The sequence below is a fragment of the Poecilia reticulata genome, linkage group LG2 (assembly GCF_000633615.1).
Source record: "Poecilia reticulata strain Guanapo linkage group LG2, Guppy_female_1.0+MT, whole genome shotgun sequence".
In the NCBI taxonomy this organism is placed as follows: domain Eukaryota; kingdom Metazoa; phylum Chordata; class Actinopteri; order Cyprinodontiformes; family Poeciliidae; genus Poecilia; species Poecilia reticulata.
Window position 1 is genome coordinate 12,408,832 of NC_024332.1, and position 22,233 is coordinate 12,431,064.

Here is a 22,233-nt window from a genome sequence, read left to right on the forward strand (position 1 = left end):
TTGGAGTTATAGATGCAAATACATTCTGGAGAAGACAACCAGTTGACCCCCCCCCCCCGTTACCCCAGGAGTTTACTACGGATGTGCACACCTGCTACACACACACACACACGCACACACACACACACACACACGCACACACACACACATACACACACCCAAGAAGGAACCCCAAAAACATCTGTAATGGAAAAAAAATAAAAAAAAAGAGGCTCCAATACACATAGAAAACATCCACAAACAGATAACAGAGCAGATTAAAGGCGAATCACATGGATTATGACAAATGCCATTTGCATAATTTAAGATGAAACACCTGAAATACAAAACTAAAATCTAATTTTATTTGTATCGCACCTTCCAGCAACGAGGCATTTCAATTTGCTTTATATCACAAAAACTYAACACRAAGYCACARAAYACACACAGTCGACAACTGAAACATTTAGTCACGCGCCGTCGTTCGTTTTCTTTCAAAAGCAACTCTAAGCAGGTGGGTTTTTCTAGCCTGCGCTCAGCTCAGCTGCTTTGCCGTTTTCTGGACGTTTGTTCCAGAGTCGTGGTGCCAATCTGGAGCAAACTTTGCAGCAGTCGCTCTGTGCTGAGTCAGAAACCCGTTACAGACGAGAAAACAGTTTGTTGTGTTTGAAAACTTTTCAGCCATCAGTTGCAGCTACAGAGAGATCAGACCTGAAAAACAATACGTTGTTGAGTTACTGCTTATTCAGTAGCTGCTGTTTCGCTGCCAAAGTTCATGAAGTCACATTTGTTCTCAGGTTAAGCGTGTGAACCCTATAAATCATTAGGCCAAATAAACCTAAATATAAAATACAACATCTTTCTATTGTAAGGTTTAACGTATCAGATGTAATTGTGTAGATTTTCACGTTGGATGCCAAAAACGGTGGAACAATCGAGCGCCAGATATGAGGCAGACATGTTAGCTCAACGTTTAAAAACAAAATTAAAGACCCGCTTGTTTAAAACAGCACAAAACAAACCTCTGTCTCGCTTGTGCTTCATTTATCATTAATTTCATKACATTTTATCATCTAACAAAAGGTTTTTATTTTACATATTTTTTTTTATCTCAAATCTGAGTACCTTTGCTTTTTAACCATGTTTACTCTTTTCAGTATTTTTTTAATTCTTTGTCTATAACGCGCTAAACCACAGATTGAGGTTCTAAAGTTCTTTCAGTCTGACCCCAARCCTACGGAAATAAACAAAAACAATCACAAAATAAACTAAATCAAAGTCAAAATGAAAAAGCTGTGCGTAAAAACTTCAATAAGCATTCGCAGAATTTGAAGTTCCCTTAAATGAAGAGACGATGCATCTGATGAAACGGAGCCGACTGAAGATGCTCCGTTCCGCTCTTCCCTTCTCCTGAATCCGACGCTGCACCGAAWCAGCAAACCGAAAGGTGGGATGTGATTGGCTGCTCTGGTTTCGAGCGGGCTGCGCTGCTCTCCGCCTGGTCCGACTCAAAGCAGGCGTTTCGGCCGAGTCTGCTCTCAGGTCAGGCTCATTTCACAGAACAGGTGGTGGGCACGTGCAGCTCAGACGAGAGAACCTTCAATGTTCACATTCCTTTTTATGACTACATCTGTCATCAAAGAGCCTTTCATAAATTTGTTACAGGGAAAAGAAAAAAAAAAAAGCTGGATAGGAACGAAGCCAAAGGAGGGACTCGAGTATCGAGTTTCTGCTCTTCATGCGTTTTGGAAAGTAAAATCTGTCAAAGCGAATAAAGCAGAACGTTGCGTCTGGACAAAACCGAACACGAGTAGAAAAATCTTGTTGAATAAGAAGGAAGATAACAGGATGAGACAGGAAACGGAGACGATGCAACGGGAGACGGGAAGAGACGACGGACAAATCCTGAACGCGCTCTTTCTAACAAGCGGAGAGAGCGGAGAGACGGGTGGACGTCTCAAAGGAGACGTGGAGGAGAACGTAAGGGACCACACAAAACCTGGGCTCGGCTCAGGCGAGCTGGGAACCTCAGGGGACTTTTAAGCCGTACAGTGAGGAAACACAAACCATCTGCAGGGAGGGAGTTGAGGGAGAGGCCCTCCATCTTCTCTGAAAGTCTTTATAGAACAAGTCTGAAGGGTGAGTGAAGGTCCAGAGCCTTTGGGCTGCTAGATTTACTCACCAAGTCTTTGAATATGTTKGTGTTTATAACGAAGTRGACAAACAATTGATTTCAGATTGGTTCTGATCGCAATTTGATACGACGATAAAGGAGGGAGTGCAATGTGATGTGGAAGTCATGGCTTTTTGACGGGGACGTATTATACAAAATTTTTATTTTGCATGCTTTTATTCCCCCATTTGGGTGTCAACTGCATCTAAAAAACACCCAATCGTTTTCTTTTTCTTTTTTCTTTTTTCTCAATAAGTTGATGTTTTTCGGTGTCTGGAAAACGATCCGTTTCAAAGACCTTCACGAATCAGCAGGAACTACTCGTCACCTAGCAACCCAAGCGGAGCTCCAGTGCATTTGCTGGTTTTTACCACAATGTCTGATGTGGTAAAAACAAAGACAAGCATTTTCTACTTGCACTGTTGCTGCGTTYTTCTTTGTTGTGCAGGAGGCTCCACTTCTGCTTTTCTAACACATCTTTTTAACAGCCATTTTCACATGCGAGTGTAAATGTTGAGGTGAGGGGGCGTGGCCAGCAGCAGCTTCTTTGTATTTAAAGTGACAGAGACCTAAAAGAGCTCATTCTGAACGGAGATCAAAACGGGCAGAACTGACCAGTCCGACATCTGATTATCTAAGAATGATTTTGAGCAAAAATAATGTTACGAACTTGTTTTGTATGGCACATAGACTTATCCTAACCTGTTCAAGGAAGCATAATGTCACCTTTATAATCACTGAAAACAATGCCTTTCCAAAAACATTAAAGAAGAAGAAATCTGAAACAGGATTCCAAAATTTCTTCACTTGCTCAAAGGTTGTTGTTTTTTTTTTGTGGAAGATCATTTCTGTCATAAAAGGAAAAAACAAAGAGGAAATCATAATTTTGAGTTTTGAAGTAATAATTATAGGATAGATTGCCATAATKTTAACTTTCAAAGACATATTTGTGAGATGCAAAGTCCTAATTTTGAGACTCAGTCCTAAATCAGATTCAGTTTCAAATTCATCTTTATGAGATATAAAGTCATAATTATGAGATTCAATGTCATGATTGAGATATTGAAGCAAACCTCCTTAGAGAATCAGTGACTTTCTGTCTCATAACTATGACGTTAAAGCTTATTATTATGACTTTAAAACAGGTAACTATGACTTCCTGTTGAGCTTTTATTTTGTCTTTCATGGCAGAAATGGGCATCCAACCGTTTCTAAAAGAAGGGAAGAAGAACATAAAGGCTTTTGATATTAAATGTAAGGTTAGCCAAAACTGTTCAGACTTTCACAGCATTAGCTCAGACTCAACTGGCTCAGACGTTGCTGTATCAGGACTAACAGAGGTAACGCTACCGTCAGTTATCTTTCTATCCAGTAAATAAATCATAATTCAATAAGACCGTTCACTCTCAGCACTAACATCTCAACTTCCTTGTATTTCCTKCACCTGTTGCTCCATCCACATCTTCTGAACATTAAAATTGTCAGCTTGTACCGCTGAGTTACCCAAGAGGAGAGGAATTCACACGTATCACGATACACACACTCACACACATCATCAGTCTGCGGGTAGTGCTGACCTCATGCTGGTTAACACTGGATGGATACCATTAGCAAACGGCAGATTTCAAGCGTTGCCACAGTCGGTCAGGACTTTGACTGGAAACATTTGTTAGCCGTCGTCCTGTTGGGAGAAATGCCTTCACCCCCGGGTCTTTCTTTGCCTGGTGTCATCGAGGTGAGCTGATCAAAGCTAAAACATCAAATACAAACAGAAACATATCTAACAACTACAAAAGACTCACATATACAAGAAAATAAAGTAAAAACAATTCAAATCAAATCTCCAAAAATATAMGAATGTTTTTTAGGGAGTGGTCCAATCAACAATATAATAGATCTATTAAAAGGGCAATATTATGTGTCATGTTGTAACGTTATTATCATGTACAGCATACCTTGAGTGTTGCTTTGGTTATTTTATGCATGTTTGAGAAAGGCTTTAATCTCCATGGCAATCATGCAGCTTTGCTAAATGCCTGGGTGGACCTAGCCYCACCTTTGAGAATGAAGCTCCTCCTCCGAGCTCAAGTTTCCAAGCTTCTTCCGCCTCACAGACCAGCCCTCCCTCACGACTCCCCCTATCAGCTCCTTCAGACTAGCCAGCAGCAATTAGCAAACACCTGGTGGAACTGAGCATCTGCTGARCTCATTGTTAGAGCGACTTCTCAGTAAAACGCTGTTAAAACRTTGTTAAAGGGTTAATRGAGGAGCCATGCTGTGATGACTKCCTGAAGGCGGAGTTTCAGAAACAGCAGGAGCTTCTTAAAGAGACAGAGACCCAATTTCAAGGTGTTAAATTACGATGTGAAATTTCTTTTAAGTCACATTTGATATCTATAGCATATTTATAACAACTGAAGGTAACATAGAAACTTGACTGCTATAAAATGTTTCTATATGGCTGTAAAACATATAATAGTGCCCCTTTAAGACCCAAGCGTTACTGACAACTCATGAATAAATAAAAAGAGTTTTCTGCATGATGAAGTTTTACTGACTTTGTGCCAAAAAGGGAAATTCATTTAGGCTAAGATGGAGGGAAAACGCCAATAAACAGCTGGATTAGCTTTTCTTTGTGTCATTTCATAAGTAGCATTATAAAGTTAAACTGTATTTCTTAATATGCTCCCTCTTGTAAGTCCAGATTTTCTCTTTAAGGCAGCGGTGCAGAACGTAGGTTATGCCATTTTGTGGCACCAGAATTAGCTGCAAAGAAAAACTACGATTYAGAAACAAAACAAGAAGCCTGGATTTGTTCTTATTAGACTCATTTGCTTACAGCTTCACATTTAGCCAGTGGCTGCTTTGGAGCAACAATGAATAAAGAACAAGGGACTGTTTTAAGATCCAAGTAGTTTAGCACCTTAGCCCCACTGGGAACGATAAACGTCAGGAGGATATTTATAGCTCCGTATAAAGAGAATGTGAAGTTCTCCTTTCTGTGCACACCCTTGCATCTGTTATTGGCATCAGAGCAAAACCAGTCATTCTTGTGTAAAGGTAAGGGGTTATAAGAAGTGAAAATACAGTAAATAACTCTCTCTGTTATCTTAAGCTTATGAGGTCTGAACCAATCCAGAACCCATCCAACGCACAACTCCAAGAACCCAACGCTCGCCGTTAGATCRACTCAGAGTTCAAGCTGGACTCCAACCTGCAGCTCACTGACATTATGAATGATTCGTCTGGACAGTGAATGTCAGTAAATAAGTTGAAAGTAGHATTAGCTGCAAGTGAAACACTGAGTTTGATCTAGAAGTTGAAGACAGCAAAACTTTCATGACTTTCTTCCTTCAAATAGTAAGAAAAAGTTTTCTGCATGAAGTTTATGTGAGTTAATTTACACTAACTTAGTGTTWAACGGTTCGGAATGTCATGACTGTCGYGGCTATACATTCTGTATGTGAACGGTTTTTAGGATCATCTCTGCAAAAACACAAAATGTGAACCAGTAGTTTTGGTCCAGTTTGTCCTCCAAATATTCTAGTTCACTTGAAATAAGACAAAAATAACCTTTAGGTAACTTTTCAGCAAGATATTGACACTTGTTTTAWGTCAGTGATTCYTTAATATCAGACGCTTTTWATGACTTTGTATTTTTGTGCTTTTATAACGTAAAGCGCTTTGAACTGCACTTCACACATGAATGCAATTGATTAATTTTTGATAAAATGTAGCTGTTCCATATTACAGATTGTTTAACTTATAACATGTAGAAAAATGTCTTGTTGTAAARTGAAATGATGTTGGAAAAATTGAGGTGGATATTTATACAATCGCGGATTCCATGTTTATTTTTGTAGAAATCAGTTTTCATCTTCAAAATGCAGTTTTTTGTTCTTTATTTTTTTACACTACGGCACAATAAGAACAAATCTAAAAATCAAATGTTGTACATAGTAAACAGAAAATGTACAATAAAAGCACAAAACAAAAAATAAATAAATWTAAATGTTTGTTTTTTTTGGCACTCATGGAATAATTCAACAGCGATCCGACAGGAAGGGAGCAGAATCAAAGGCGCCAATGCACRWTGCTGATGTAATCTTTAGTTTTTATAGGTGAGCTGCTGTAAACRGTAACATSGTTTCCAATAGTGAGTCCTTCTAAGTTAAATAAATCAAATTTACATCTAGGCCTGCCAGCAGTATGAATAATATCGGGCATAACTGTATCTGGCCAGATTACAGATGTTCAGAGTGTGTGAGAGATGAAGTCAACACAGATTAGTCTTTGAAACCTTGCACAACGAACATCTGCAGAGCAAGATATTTCAGCAGCGGCTGTCGTTCCACTCTGTGACTAAACAAAGAGAGAGAAGGGGGAAAAAAAAACACACTACTGACAATGCGTTTCGTCACAGACAAATGTGCAAATCAATTTTCCAGTTACATATTGAGATCATGTGCAGCTTTGTCGCAAGAACACGCACTTGTGTTTTCAGGACCAGATTGGCACATGGCGCCGGGTAACAGGCTTAAAAAAGAAAGAAAGAAAGAAAGTGAACAAGTATGCGTTTCTGCAGATATAAATCATTTCAGCACAGCTGCAGTCGGCCGCTCTCTCTGTCCTCGGATAAGTCTTCTCAAATCTCCGTCCAGCCACCATGCCCCCCCCACCCCGGGCCCTGCAGCCGCCTCCTCCGCCGCCTCGCCCCGGGGCTTCGGGGTGTCTGAGCGGCGGCATGTGTTAGCCCTTGTGTTTAAGAGAATGTGATGTCTGCAGAAAGCCTCAATGGCAAATGTTGATTTAAGAGGATGTGTTAGTGTGAGATAAGCGCGTGATTACGAGTGTAACTAGCGGTTTCTAATCCTTGATGCAACCATCTGCTGTATCTCTCTTGGCACGGCGGCTAATAATTATGCTGCTCTGCTCACTTCAGCATTCATGTCGGATTTTTCATCCCAATGAACTGGTGGTTTTTACAGAATTTCAAGGCTTTTTCGCCTTAGAAGTGGGGATGAGCAAACATAGTAAAGTTTTGAGGTGGATTTTGAAGCAGGAACAAATATTTTATTAAAGCTGCAATATGTAACTTTTATAAAGAATTTTTTTTTTTTTTTGCATATCTGTTAAAACAGCTGCAACAGTATGTTATGAGACAGATAATCTGTGGAAAAAATCCATCTCCTTCCAGAATTACTTTCTTTCTGAAGAAATGCACCTGAAACAACCAATTAGAGCCAGGAGGCGGGTCTTAGCACTGTCAATCAAATTCATCTACACGCTGCTAAATCTGCTAATGGCAGAGAAACAACTTAGTGTTACAGGAAAACCATTGAACTGTCATCATCTGTGGCTATGCTAACTAGCCTTAGCATTCATAGCAGGCTACGTTAGCTGCAGTGTAGCACAGAGCAAAGGTGAGTGACGAGCAGCGCCACACCAAATTGTGACATACAGCACTAAGGCCGGCCTCCTGGTTCTGATTGGGTGTTTTGAATTAGTGCTGGGAGAAGGTGAAGGGGCTCCATTTCTTTTTCAAATATTATCCGACTCATTCCATACTGTCGTAACATACTGACATTTCCAACAAATACGTAAAAGAAATATGTTTTTCAAATCAAAGTTACATACTGCGTACTGGAATTTGAATCTAATCCATTTAGTTCTGAAATGTTAACAATATTTAGGAATCAAAACATGGAATCAGAATGTAAAATGAGGAAGAAAAACGTACAAACTAAAATCTGAAAAACCGCGTAGAGGGAAGTTGGGAGTGCAACGAGACCTCAGAGGCAGATGGAGTTCCCATTTAGACTTCTGTGGATGGAGCCGTCACGTTTCATTCATCAACGGTGCTGAAGTTTCTCTGTAATCACACACGCGCACACACACACACACACACACACACACACACACAAACTGAACATTTGTTAAAAATAATAATCTGCAAAGAGGCGAAATGCAACACGGTTTGGTGAAGTGATAAGAGGAATGATRATCTGTTAAAACTGTCAACAGTTGCTCTATGGTGAAAAGTGGGTGGRCTTTCTGGAGTTAGAGGGCCCAGTCTAAGGGGTCCAATTTGCCCTCTTAGACTGGAGAGTTAAATTAAAATCCTTCAGTTTGTTTAACTTGCCCAACCTCACTGAAAAAGGTGAGGTTGGGCAAACTGGAACGGACGTATTTGACTATGAATCCCAACATGTGTTGTGAATTGGCGCTTTGTGAATAAACTGAATCGACATTTAATTGAACTCTGGAACAGCGGGAAACAAAAATGCACAAATGGTTTTATTTTATCATTTAGGAGTTTTACTTGTTTTTCATTTTCAAAACCCATTTTGATGTCTAGCTTAGATTCAAGTGCTTCATGTTCTGCATTATGAAGCTAAATAAGTAACACGCCACTGTGAAACTCTGGCAAAAACATGTTGAGTAAGAAAACAAGATTCAGTGTGCCAAACACACACGAACACACACACGTTTGCGTGGCTATCTTAGTGGGGAATTTCCACTGACTTCCATTCATTTCTACAGCCTAAGCCTTATCCTAACCATTACATCCCGAACTCTAACCAAAACTCAATTCACACCTTAGTCTTAACTCTAACCCCTGACCCAAAAAACAGAGTTTCCCCTTGTGGGGACCAGGCTTCGGTTCTACAAGGAGCAGTGGGTCCCCACAATATGGTATGTGTCAGGAAAATCATCCCCAATAGGTACTGCAAACAAGAGCGCACACACACACACACACACCCCCACACACACACACTGAGGCAGAAAAACACACAGAAAGCTGACATATGCTTATAGTTGGGGCAATCAGGGTGAGTGTTTGCGGTTTTTTGGATGCAGGCCTTCTCTTGCACGCACAATATAGCTCAACAAGGAGTCACCGGCCATTAGGCTCCCAGCAGTGAACTTCCTAATAAGCTCGGCGCTTCCACCACGTCCACACAGAGACGCTGTGAGCAGTCCAACTTGTATCTGCTTACACACATTCAGGAATCCATGTGGCCGAACACGCGTGAAGCAACCGAGCATTGCATTATTCATGTAGGATTTTTTGCAAAAGCAAAGAGCGAAAACATGCGAGCGGCTGGGAAGCATTAATTCCCACCGTCTTCCCTTAGGTAGAACATTTTGATGTAGCTCTCTGAAGCCAACAATCAGCCGCAGGTCTGGTACGTCCAGGCTCCAATAACACCAGCGAAAAGTACGCCGTGGCCCTGCTCAGCTCCTCCACAGTTAGCATGTGTCTTGTTTCTGCCCAAAATCCTTGGGTGTTTGAGGTTTCGAACTTCCCTTCTGTTTGTGTCTTTATCAGAGTCTAAAAAGTCTTGCCATATTCAGCTCGTTGTTGCTACTCAAAAGGTTTTTGCCGAATCAGTTCTTCCCAACAGGATAACCGATATCATCAACGCTTTAAACTTTTCTGAAACACAAACAACTTTAGAGGAATCGCCACTAAAATCAGGAATGCATCGTATATGAACTGGTCACAGATACAACAGACAACCAGCCCACCAAGGCTATTGTTTGTGAGCATAAAGTTTGCCAGGTGAGAAGATAATTTTGCTCCACAAGAGGCATGGCACTCTGAATACGTGGTTGACTTTATTCAATCAGGGATTCCTCTGGTATCAAAGTAGGCAAACTGCATGAAATAAGAACCAGTTGTGTACATTTGAAGGTGCGTGTGTGTGAGAGTGTGTATGGGTGTGGGAGGCGAAGTCTGTTTGTGATGAAAGTCACCTGGAATTGAGAAGAACTCATCTTAGTAAGGGTGTAGACATCAGGAGACCCCATCAGGCAGCATATATAACATATTATTGTTTACATTTGTCATAATGTGAGCAAGCCTGAACCAAATCAAAGAGTAAAACTACAGAATGATGACACATTCCCTACAAAACATTTTTGGTCTGATTATACTACTGAACTTTGTTTCTCATAAGCCAGTCTAAGTCAGACAGAAGCAGAGCATACACAAGTATTTTTGTGAGAAGGCTTAGCAGTCTTATAAAATGAATACTATGTGTGTAGTTAAAGGTTTGAAGACACACACTTCTGCTGCTTCTTCTGTGATTTACCTAAGCTATAAAGCCTGCTTGAAGCAAAGACAGAAAACTGGAATATAACTAGAAATGAGAACCCAACACCGCAATGATCAATATATGATTAATGTGGGCCGACGAGTAAATCCCAAGCTTTCCTCTGCGCTCCCAATGCCAGAAGGATTATGGATTTTAGGTTGAAAAGAAWGCAGGACTAAGGCTGAAGGAGGATCCTTGTACCTGGTCTGGACCTTATACACACACACATACTCCCCCTCCCCCCCCCACACACACACACACGCCTATGCACACACACCCCCACACACACACAGAGAGAGAGAGGGGGAGAGAGAGAGAGAGAAGGAGAAGACATCTGGAAACAGGCACAAGCCTCAGCAGAGATCATTAGAATTTTAAATCCTGATCCAACAACATACAAGGCAGCCGGTTCCCAAACAACTTGTTTCGCCTCAGAAGCTGAACCGACCCTTCAAAAGACAGTAAGARAGGTTGCGTAATTGAAATCCTTATTTACACTTTAGCACCAGTGCAGTGAACGGGACAGAGAATCATCTGAGTATCAGTTGAGTGCAGTTTATTAAAACACACATCAGCTTCAGTTCTCGCTTTGGCATGTGCTCATGGAAGTGCGACAGCAGTTGGGCTGAGATGTGCATTTACAGAGTCAGCCACCAGGGGGGAGATGTGAGTCTTTTCAGCAGGAGCAGCCCTGATTTAGAGCAAAAAAGTGAGAGATTGCTCTGCAACAGATTCTGGGYTGCTCCAAAGAGCTAAACGTGCTGTTTAGTTTTAAACGGAGGGGTCACGTGATGACCCCTTTGATTTGTCCTCCACTTCCTGCAACACCTACATGAGCTAATTAGCCACAGTCACTTCATTTGAGCTGAGCGGACTTGACCGTTCCTGGAGGAAATGGGGAGGGGAGGAGAGTCAGCGGGACCAATAAAAAAATGAGCAGGATTTAGGTTCAGCGGAGCGGTGCGAAGGTTTGGGCCGGAGCACCTGTCACACAAAGCCTGGGAGCTGTAAATGCCATCGACAAAGTGGGCAAGGTCAGGTCCCGCCGCACCAGGGCCTCCGCAAAGGCCTCTTTGGATCTCCGGCGCAAAGCCAGAAGGATTGTCGGACACCTGTCAATCAGGGAAATGATCCGGACGAGTCTGCTGCGCCTCAGCTGGATGACGGCTGAGCCGCTCCAAGRCTAGCTCAGGACATTCCCACAGAAACACTTGTATCTAGATTGTAATCTCACAATATTAGAACAACGATGAGGAATGAGGAATGTTTTGCACACTGGCAGAGAACAGAGGGTGAGATCAGCTGAAAACCGAGAGCCTAACAAAAGTGAATTTGGTATTTGAGTGTGAGCAAAAGCAAAAAAAAAGATACTTTTTTGTCTTTCTTACATTTCAATYGTCAAAACATTTAAATCACAAAAGGATTCACTTCATAGCACCCTTTGTGGATTTGCACCAATCGGGCCGGCGGGACTTCGGTTCAAAGTCAGCTGTTTATTGGTGCACTGGCTGCAGGGGCGGGGTCAGAGTCGAGCCGTCTTCCAGAGCTCTCAGTCAGAGGTTGCTTTAGACTTTCTCGATGTCCGTYATGTTGACAGACACCGTCAGAAAAACACCCGGTCATAATTTTACATGTCAGTTTTTTAAAATGATGATAGCGATGTATTCAGTTCCACAAGCTGGAAGGAAAATCCATATTGTGTCATCGCACATCAAGCAGATTACTTATAACTTTTTTCTCCACAGTAAAAAGAAACACTGACTATGGCCCAGATAACTGCATCAAATTAAATGATCGCACTTAAGTTTTAAGCTATTCATCTGCTGTGGACAATATGGTCTCACAACTTCTTCCTGGTCCGCATGGGCCAGAATTGTGCACCCACCTGTTCACAATCASACGTCTCGGTTTTGATGTTGATCTGGAGGAGTCTGTGCTTACATGCGCCACTTGTAAGCCATAGTTTTGAAAWCGGGGAACATTTTTCCAATTGAAGTGATCAGAAGTGGGTTGAAGTCATATTTTTTATGATTTAGTTGAAGGGTAAAGTTGAGACAATTCACTCCTCRACTTCATCACTGGACGGGACAATGAGGAAGTGTTTTGCCTGATCTCTGGGGAGAAACCCTGGGCAGCTTCAGCAGCAATTTGCGTGATATGACGATCCCGTCCCCTTTTCAGGCCGCATTGTGCTCAGTGCAAACACAACCCGGGCCGGAGTAGAACAGGGCCAGGCTGACAGTGGCCACCAACGTGTTTTGTGCAAAGTTGTAAAGAGAAATGTGTCTGGGTTTCCGGCCGTACTCCTAACCCAGAGAAACAGGGAAGTGAAAGATCACCTAGTAAGAACGAGCTTCTTTGCAGTGAATCCAGGATTTGGACAGATGTTGAGCCACAAATAAGAATGGTCTGACTTTCCTTGTCAGATGCTTGGACTTTGTATCTGCAAGCTACGAATTTTTCATTTTATTTTTTTATCCAAAGACAACATATTTTTCACTTTTACTGAGCTCATACAGGTGTTGTCCGTGTGTAGAGGGATTGTACTTGCTTCACCCTGGGGAGGTCTCAGTGTCCTGCTCTAGCTGCTAGCTAAGCTCTTCTAAGGAAATGGCAATACATCAGGGAGAGGATGGAACGTCCCGTGAAACTCGTGGTGATCCCATCTGGGACTAACCTCTGACCCCGTCCCAGAGGACGAGCAAGGCGGTKGGGTTGTGTTGAAAGGGGATAATACAGCGAGAAGGACACCAAGATGATTGAATTTTGTTTTTTGGTTCAAGGAGGGGGTTTGAGGATTTACCAAGAAACTGAACCCTCCTCCTCTCCCTTCTGCTCTCCCCTCAGTATCTGCAGCACCTTGCAGCTGTCCCTTTTCCCTCTAATTTTTCTCTGTCAGATTTCAGCCTATAATTAGCAGAAAGACCTCAGTGACTCTCCACACACATGGACGTGGATGCCTGGGTTACCCAGAACTAATAGTCTAAATCCACCTTCGTACACACACTCACCCTCCCCGCCGAGCCCCCTGGATTGAAAGAGTGACAGGTTCACATGTAGAGACTTCCAGCTTAACTTCACTCTGACTGACCGTGCAGCCTTAAAGGGCAACCCCGCAGAGGTCTCCTCCACAGCGCCTAGGGGCATCTTTAAACCCCCGCAGAGTCCTTCCCCCTGCTCGGCATTCTTGTCATGGCATTAAGCCCCCACCTGCTGCCCGCATTGCATTTAAAGAGCAGTTTTATAGAAGCGGCTGGGACTCGGGGTCTGGGAAGTTCCAGAGAAAAAGCAGCAGCCACCGGGTGTGCGCTGCCTATGGCTTCACTGGAAACAGAGTACCAGCAAACTCTAAGAACTTTTCCATTACAACCCACCAGTCCCCATTTATACGAAGCTGTGGTTGATAGTCAAATATCAAGGTCATGTTGTGCGTAATGAGGGTCTGGTCTTTGGTGTTGGGGAGGGAAGGAGCACGCTCGAGTCCTCTTGAAATCATTTCGACAGCTGTAATGTTTTTCTATTGTTTTCCAGCTTCATTACCTCAATCAGTCTCCGCATTAGTTTACTTGTGTTCCCAGGTTTAGCATAATGTTCTCGCTAYTGCTTCCAAGATATCTATCTAAATATAGCTGCTGAGATGATGGTGGTGTTTCCACAAAGCAAAACGCTCTTATTCACTTCCAGGCTTTGGGCTTTGTTGTGTGGATTTTGGATATTTTCTGGTATTTTGGTATTTTCTGGTATATACAAGAAAGTCCTTGCATAGACCAAAGGTTGTTTGACTGGCAACTCCACACCAACATTAGAACTGTGAGTGAAGATAATTTTCTCTTGTGTTTGCAGGGTAGCTTGTCTTTATGCATCGGTGGCTTAGGCTACGTTTAGACGAGACCTCTACCAAGAAACTGCCGTTATTTTCAGATGTTAATTCGAGAAAAGTTCCATGTTTAGTCGTCACAACCAAGACACCGTGAGTCAGCAATAGTCATCATGCCAGGCCATTAGATGGCGCTGTGACTTTAGCATCTCATCCAACGTGAATGCACTTTTGACCCTTAGCTACCACCTCATTGTAAACAGTAACAAAGTGTTCATGTAGCACAGTAAGTGCTGGACTTATTGTGCTGAACTGAACAGGCACAACACAACAAACTGTTATCCACCATTGCTTTTCTTGTTACCTACTCGTCATATAATAACCTGTACAGACGCATTTYCTACGCATGAGACTCCAGTCACTGGCGTCGCATAAACAAGCTGTGAGAGGACAACAGGAATGTTACGGTTTAACTGTGACTCGGTGTAAACGGGGCCTTTTCACGTCATGTGAATCACCATGACCCGTCTTGTTTCTGAAATGTGCTGGACAAATAAACTTGCCTGGCTTTAGTCAGCCCGCCCCAGTGGTCATTGGGCAAAATGTGGGGTAGACTACAACACACAGCCCTCGCCTCGGACATGCCGCATGCTGTACGTCTTCGCAGGGCGACAGGGAGATGAAAAACTACACACTTAGACGCAACTTGAGAGAAACCTCATTAGAGGCCCGACTGGTGTTATTGTTCTGACTACAATTTAACAGCCTGCTACTTCCAACCATGCTTACAAGTGAAAAACCCTTGTGAATAGAAGACAAATCATTTTCAAGAAACAAGAAGAAGTCCAGTGTCCTTCTACTTTAGCACTTAGCATTAAGAGCTAACCAAGCAGCTAAGAAATGTAATCATTGGACATTATGCATTCTCAGCTACACCTGCTTGTTTAAGTCTTATGGAAACAACATCTAAAAAAGACATGTAATGTATTTTTTATTACCTAGAACTTTTTCTTCAGTACTTTTGCATTTAGGATTCACAGCTCAGACAAAACTCAATTTATTCACAAAAGTAAACTAAAAGTCAAACCATTGTGATTTTTTTTTTTATTGAACTGAAATGGGAATTGTTATTTTTATTTTATTACCAGGCAGGACTTGGTAATATAGGTTAAATAATGTGCAAAAACACATCACAGGTGACACCTCATCCTTACACCAGACTTTTACTGCACCACAGAGACCGAAAATGAAATCAGGAAATGAATTACTCCCAGCATTAACACCACATTTAGCATGTGAGAATTGATCAGCACTGTCACTGTACGACAAGCGCAGGAGTTGTCCGCTCTGCAAAATGTCAACAGATGAATTTAGCACCTATACTCCCCAGAAATCTTCCTCCGCCAATAACCACAGACTGAGAGACCGCAGTCTTCTTTTAATGGACGTGAAAGAAGGTCAGAACAGGCTGAAATCCAAGCATAACTATTTCCAGCGTAATACCAAAACATAAGTCAGCGTGCAAAATGAGAACAAATGCCGCCCTGCATTTMAGACGCTGCAATATTTCCGAGGAAACTCGACACTCATCCTAGAGTAAACCGTGTCGTTAAAGGTATTACAAAGTCATTCTTTTCCTCCTTTTTCTCACACTTCRTTTGGGAATTACTCCGGTTTACGGACTCATTTCTGTGGTTACGGTAGATTTGAATGGTTTATCAAGATTTTTGCTGGATTTTCTCTGTTAAACCTCATCCCCCCCCCACACACACACAACACTAAATTACACATTTGTCTGAACAGATGTAAGCTTTACTCGCTTACGGCGCACACATTTTATGACAAAAAAAAAAAAAGACTAAATCCTTGCTTGGTTCACCAGCGCTCACACGACATTAGCTTCTCGACTGGAGACATTACGAGGCTGGGCTTTGGCTCGCGAGATCATAAAGTTCTTCCCTGCAGTTTTGATTTCCTGAGCTTTGTCTCCGAGTCGCATTTTAATGAGAGAGGGGAAAAAAAGCCGAAAACAGGAACTCTGCTGTCCTCAGGAGAAGGTAAAAAGGTACAACGATGGCCGACAAGCAAAAGCTTAAGAGGCAGAGAGGAAAACAAAATGATAATAAAAAGAAAACACCGAGGTGCTGCCGCGTGAGTGACAAGTTCGTGTGGGGAGGCCTTTACCATGGCAACATAACTCTGGTTGCTAGGAATAACACAGGCAGATGGATGGGTCGTCTGATTTTCCACGGTGACCGACAGTAAGGCACAGCATCTGCTAGTGTGTTTATTTGTGTGCGTCAGCATGTGTGCGCCTCCATCTGAGTGTGTGTGTGTGTGTGTGTGTGTGTGTGTGTGTGTGTGTGTGTNGTGTGTGTGTGTGTTTTGGACCATGCCTGGCACGGAGAAAAAGTATTAGATTCAGGAGGACAAATAATTAAGTGACATCAGCTGGTGAGGTCTGGCGAAAGGTTGCGGCCGCAAATATAGACACTTTTTTCCCTCCCGCCCCCAATAAATCGTTGCTGCTGTAAAGCACAGACCTTTGGATTGACAGAAAACACTGCGAGGTATTCACTTCATCCCTGATTAATGTGACAGAGAGCTCTTTCAAAGTGGGCCCGGAAATAGAACAAACGCTTCGGACAACAGAAAATAATAAACAAGCGTTACGTGGTGCAACGGAGGGTTGAAGGACACATGAAAACGCTSCGGTACTTATTGGGATATTGTAAAACATAAAGTAAAAAAAAAATAATGTTCTCTACTCCAGTAATCTCCCATTAATCAAAAATAAGTATTATTTAGCTTTTTGTTGAGTTCATGGACAGAGGAAGGCTCCTGAGATCATTTGAACCTATAAAGTAACAGGAATTATTTGTGGTGTCAGGATATTTGACGTTTGTGTGCCAAACTTAACCATCTAGGAAATGAAACATAATCTAAGCTCTAACTCCAATTCATGACATTTGTTGGCGTCGCCATCTCTGCCATCATCTTGTTTAATTTAGCAGAGAGAAAGAAAAAAAAAAACATTAAATCTGGCTTTTTATGCCCACATTTCCTGTCTAAGTTTAACAACTAAAAGTCAGATTTCTGGCTTGCGGTAGTTGATATTGTTGACTTTTCAGACACCGACGTTCAGAGTCMCAGGAGCAGCTTCCATATTTCATCAATAAAACTCTTCAACCTTTTACAGAAAACAATGCTGTCTATCCTAAAAAAAAWWTAAAAATACWGCTTTGGGAGCTTCCAAGTCAGTTAACAGCATTTATATTTAGATAGCTGTTCTATAAATAATAAAAAATAATGATTCAATTCAAATTAGTTTGAATCGATGGATGTGAAGATGAGCCGATGTTTGCTTAAAGCTTTTTTTTTACAGGCCTCAACTAGCAGATAGATGTTTTAATTTTCTTCACAATGTCATAAGATGTGGTTTCACAGTAAATAGGTCCTTTATAGTGGCACAAATTTCATTTTGTGGAATAATTACAAGATTATGTTAATTATGTTCCCACTATTCAATTAATCACCACCAAAAAAATGAAGTCAAGTTAAACAGTTTGAAAATAAGACCCAATTTAAAGTTTACTTCCTATGTTATTGCTGAAGTTGTGATAGCAGTGCTGTAACTATTACTGATACGGTTGGAGAACCTTTTTTTATAACGGAAAAAGGGACRGGTCGGATTTTGAAACTCTTTAAAACATTATTTATATTTTAGAAAATCTTAAAATTGCTTCAGTATTCCACAGCATCAGCTTCTCTATGGAGAAGTGAAGTCAAAAGATGATCTGCTGATGCAGTGTGCCGTTTGACCCACTGTGACACACGTGTGAAGACTGTCAGTAAACACCTTATTGTACGAAGGTGTTGAGCCATCGCGTCRGAGAGAGCTGGGTGTGAGTCGGTGGCGGCATGATATGTGGCCCCGGGGCCTTACATCAGCACCAGTCCCAGCAGCATCAGCAGCAGCAGCAGCAGCAGCAGCATCAACAGCAGCATCAACATAAACAGCAGCAGCATCAACAGCAGCATCAATATCAGCAGCAGCATCAATAGCAGCAGCAGCAGCATCAACAGCAGCATCAATAGCAGCAGCAGCAGCATCAACAGCAGCATCAACAGCAGCATCAACATAAACAGCAGCAGCATCAACAGCAGCATCAATATCAGCAGCAGCATCAATAGCATCAACAGCAGCATCAACAGCAGCATCAACATAAACAGCAGCAGCATCAATAGCAGCAGCAGCATAAACAGCAGCATAAACAACAGCAGCAGCATCAACAGCAGCATAAACAGCATCAACAGCAGCAGCATCAACATAAACAGCAGCAGCANCAACAGCAGCAGCATCAACAGCAGCATAAACAGCATCAACAGCAGCAGCATCAACATAAACAGCAGCAGCATCAACAATATCAGCAGCAGCATAAATAGCAGCAGCAGCATAAACAGCAGCAGCATCAACAGCAGCAGCATCAACAGCAGCATAAACAGCATCAACAGCAGCATTAACAGCAGCATAAACAGCATCAACAGCAGCAGCATCAACATAAACAGCAGCATCAACATCAACATAAACAGCAGCAGCATCAACAGCAGCATCAACAGCAGCATCAACAGCAGCAGCAGCAGCATCAACAGCAGACTAAACAGCAACAACAGCAGCAGCATCAACAGCAGCATAAACAGCATCAACAGCAGCAGCAGCATCAACAGCAGCAGCAGCAGCTCGCCCAGCTTCCAGAAGGCCAACGCTGGCGTCCAACTCTCAGCATATCTGTGGTCCGGAGTGATACAGTGTCGTAAAATTAGCACCTTTCTTTTCAAAAAAAGGATTGGATCGGAGGTGGTGTGGCACAATGGGGGAACGTATCTGGCATCTGACGTCTGTTTGGTGGTTAATGACTTTTATTGACCTGTCAGTTCTCATCGCAGCATTTCTCTGTGAGCAGGCGAGACGAGACGGGCTCAGTTCCTGGAAAGAGGAGCAGGACTGTGGCGGCGGCAACGCCTCGCTGGTAGGCCTGTCACAATAGCTAATGATCCTGGACGATTAATATTCCCAGAAGTTATCGTGATAAACAATAATATTGTTGTTTTGAGACAATTTGCCAGTAATATGATGGCAATAATGGCATAATAATGCAGGAACACAAACTCAAAGATGAATAACAAACTTTAAATTCTAATGAATATTTAACACTGGGAGACATTTTAAATATACAAAATAAATCAACAGAACACCAGAAACAACTAATAAAATGAATTATGAAGTCTCAGTGAATAAAATTATCCTTCAAAAAGGTTTTAGTCAAGACCAAAACTCCAGACTGAAGACTTTTATCATCCGGTTTTTGGTAGAGAGAGAAAAACGATAAATCATGAAATTAGAAATTATTGAGTTTGTTTTAACTTTAACTTATGATGCAATTAATTGATTTATTGATTACTGTGACTGGGATACTGACTGTTAAAAAACAAGTAGCCACATGACCTCTGAATGGGAAAAGCAAACCGTTTGGGAATCTGTACTGATTGTTCTCACGTCTTGTCCAATAACAAAAAGAGATTGTTTGATAGAACTCGTTTGTTTTCAGTCTCTCAAATCAGATTCATCAAAATAATAATAATAAAAAACTGAGCGTCACTAAAAGCCTGTAGAGGACACAAAATTACTAAATCCACTTGTGTGTAACTTAATATCAGTGCACAACCAAATGTTCTGTGAAGTCCTCCAATCATGAAGACCAGGGAACGCAGCTCAGAGAAAAAGTAATGTTTGGAGTAGTACTAGGTTTTAAAACAATATTCCAAGMAATGTTCTCTTTCAGAGCACAGTTCAATCTAGAACCCACAAATAACCCAGGCAAGAGGGCCATGGTAGCTATAAGGGGGTCTGTGAAGAGGCCTGGAGGATGTGCTGACAGGACAACTACTGGCTTTATGCTCCATAAACGTTCCCTTTATGAACGAACTGGCACGAGAAAAAAAGGCCACTATTGACAGAAAGCCGCGATAAGTCCTGTTTGCAGTTCATCACAAGCCATGCTGGGCACACAGCAGTCATGTGGATGAAGGTCGCTCTGGTCAGGATAGAAAAGGTTTAACCAACATGAAAAACAACACTCAGTCCCAATGATCAAACACGGCGACGGCAGCCTCATGCTTTAGGGTTGGACAACGTTTACCTTACAGGCAGAATGTCATATTCATGAGTCAGAATGGGCCGATCAAAAGAGATCCGTAAAGATGCTTTCGTCCAGTTTGAGTGACGAAGCAAAGACAAACTGGTGTTTAGATGTGCGAAGGTGAAGCTTGAAGCTTAAATTACAGTAAACGTTGATTCCACCTGGTATTGACGCAGTGCGACAGAATGAAAGCCGGGCATTTGAAATTGTAAAAAGTTTGAAAACCAACACGTCTTCCATCTTTCCTTCTGGATGCATCCCTCACCAATCAAATGACTGGTTCATGAGCAGAGCGTTGCAAAGCTTGCTGGGATGTCAGGAGGTAAATCAGGCGTGATTAGGGTATGATTGTTACCTGGGAAAATGTGGACAAGTTGGAGGGTTGTGAATACTTTTGCATGGTGCCGCTAAGATTGAATTAATGTTGGACTTGGAGTCGCCTCTAAATCAACTCAAACTCTCTTTGCTTTTCAGGAAGAGCATTGACCATCCAGATCAGTCTTATATTCTGCAAAAAGTACAAAGTTACTCTCGTTTTTGCGCCTCATTCAGCACAAACAGAGCTGAATATTGAATCAAACACACCAGCTACAGGACACACACACACGCACACACCGTCTCTTACAGGATAGGTCATAAACAGGTTATGCTCTGTAAACAAGATACAAGTCCTGACAACTTTGCACACAAAGTTGAGTTGAATCAAAGCCTCCAAAAGCAAACTACCGTTCCCAGTTGAGCATGTGGCCTTTCACAAAGACCCTCTGTAGTTATCACCTAAAGTGTGAACGGACCACTCTCTCTGGCTTTTCACAAACAATGTGGACGGCCAAGGAAAACATCATAATTCTGTTTATTTACTTCAAAAAAGATGTAATCTCAGGTGCTGGGTATCTCTGAATGTATCTCAGGCCCAAACAGGGTGAACTTTGGCCCGGCTTTCTGCACGCCTCCAGTTCTCTGACTCCTTAACACACTTGTTTGATTTGTGCATTCCTGTGCTGCGGCTCACCGAGGCTCGGGGCTGCAGCGGCGGTAGCCTAAAGGTTAGAGGCGCTCTGTTGTGACCGTCAGCGTCGGAGGATAACAGCGGGAAGAACAGAGTGAATGACTGCAGTGGGGTGGAGGCCAACAGAGGAGCTCTGTGACTGGCCAGCATGGATCCGGGGTGTGAATGCGCATCACTGTGCACAGAAGAAAAAAAAAAAAAACACCAAAAGACGCAAATTTAGGGGCTTGATATTTAAAATTAGATCAATTTAATTTAGATAAGCCTGCACTGCTTCAGTTGGGGCACGTGGGAAGTTTGTTTTTGCAAATGTCTGACTTGTGATGTGGACTGAATGAAAGTGTGTCCTGTAACCAGCAAAACGTTACTCAGGCACGTTACATTGCAGCAAAAGACTTCAATGTCTTACTTGTTAAGGACTTTATGTGGTAAAACAACACAAAGCAGGGTAATTTGGGTAAATGGAGGGACGTTTTATAAATGGATAAAAAAAATACATACAAATCGAAAATCTGTGTTCAAAAATCACATTAATGTAGAAAAGTTGTGGATTTGCATTCAGTTCCTCGAGGTTGATATAAACTAGAGATGTGCTGATCAGGTTTTTTTCTGCCAATACCGATACCGATCACTAATGAGGGCCGATCACCGATACCGATCACATATTTATTTTTTTATCATAAACACTACCGGTTAGATTATGTGGAAAAAGGAACCATGAATTCACCTTCATTTAGACAAAAACTTGTTTTTAATAACTTTTTCCAAGAAGAAAACTAAACAAAACAGGCATTGTGCAAATTGTACTGCTATTGGTAATACTATCTTTAACAGACTGAAAACATATGAAGGCTCTGAAGAGGCTAAATAATGCAAAGAGTCAAAATAAAACCTCTCAACATTGCCAAAAAAATTCAAGTATAAAACTTAACATTCAAAGGCAAATACAAGAT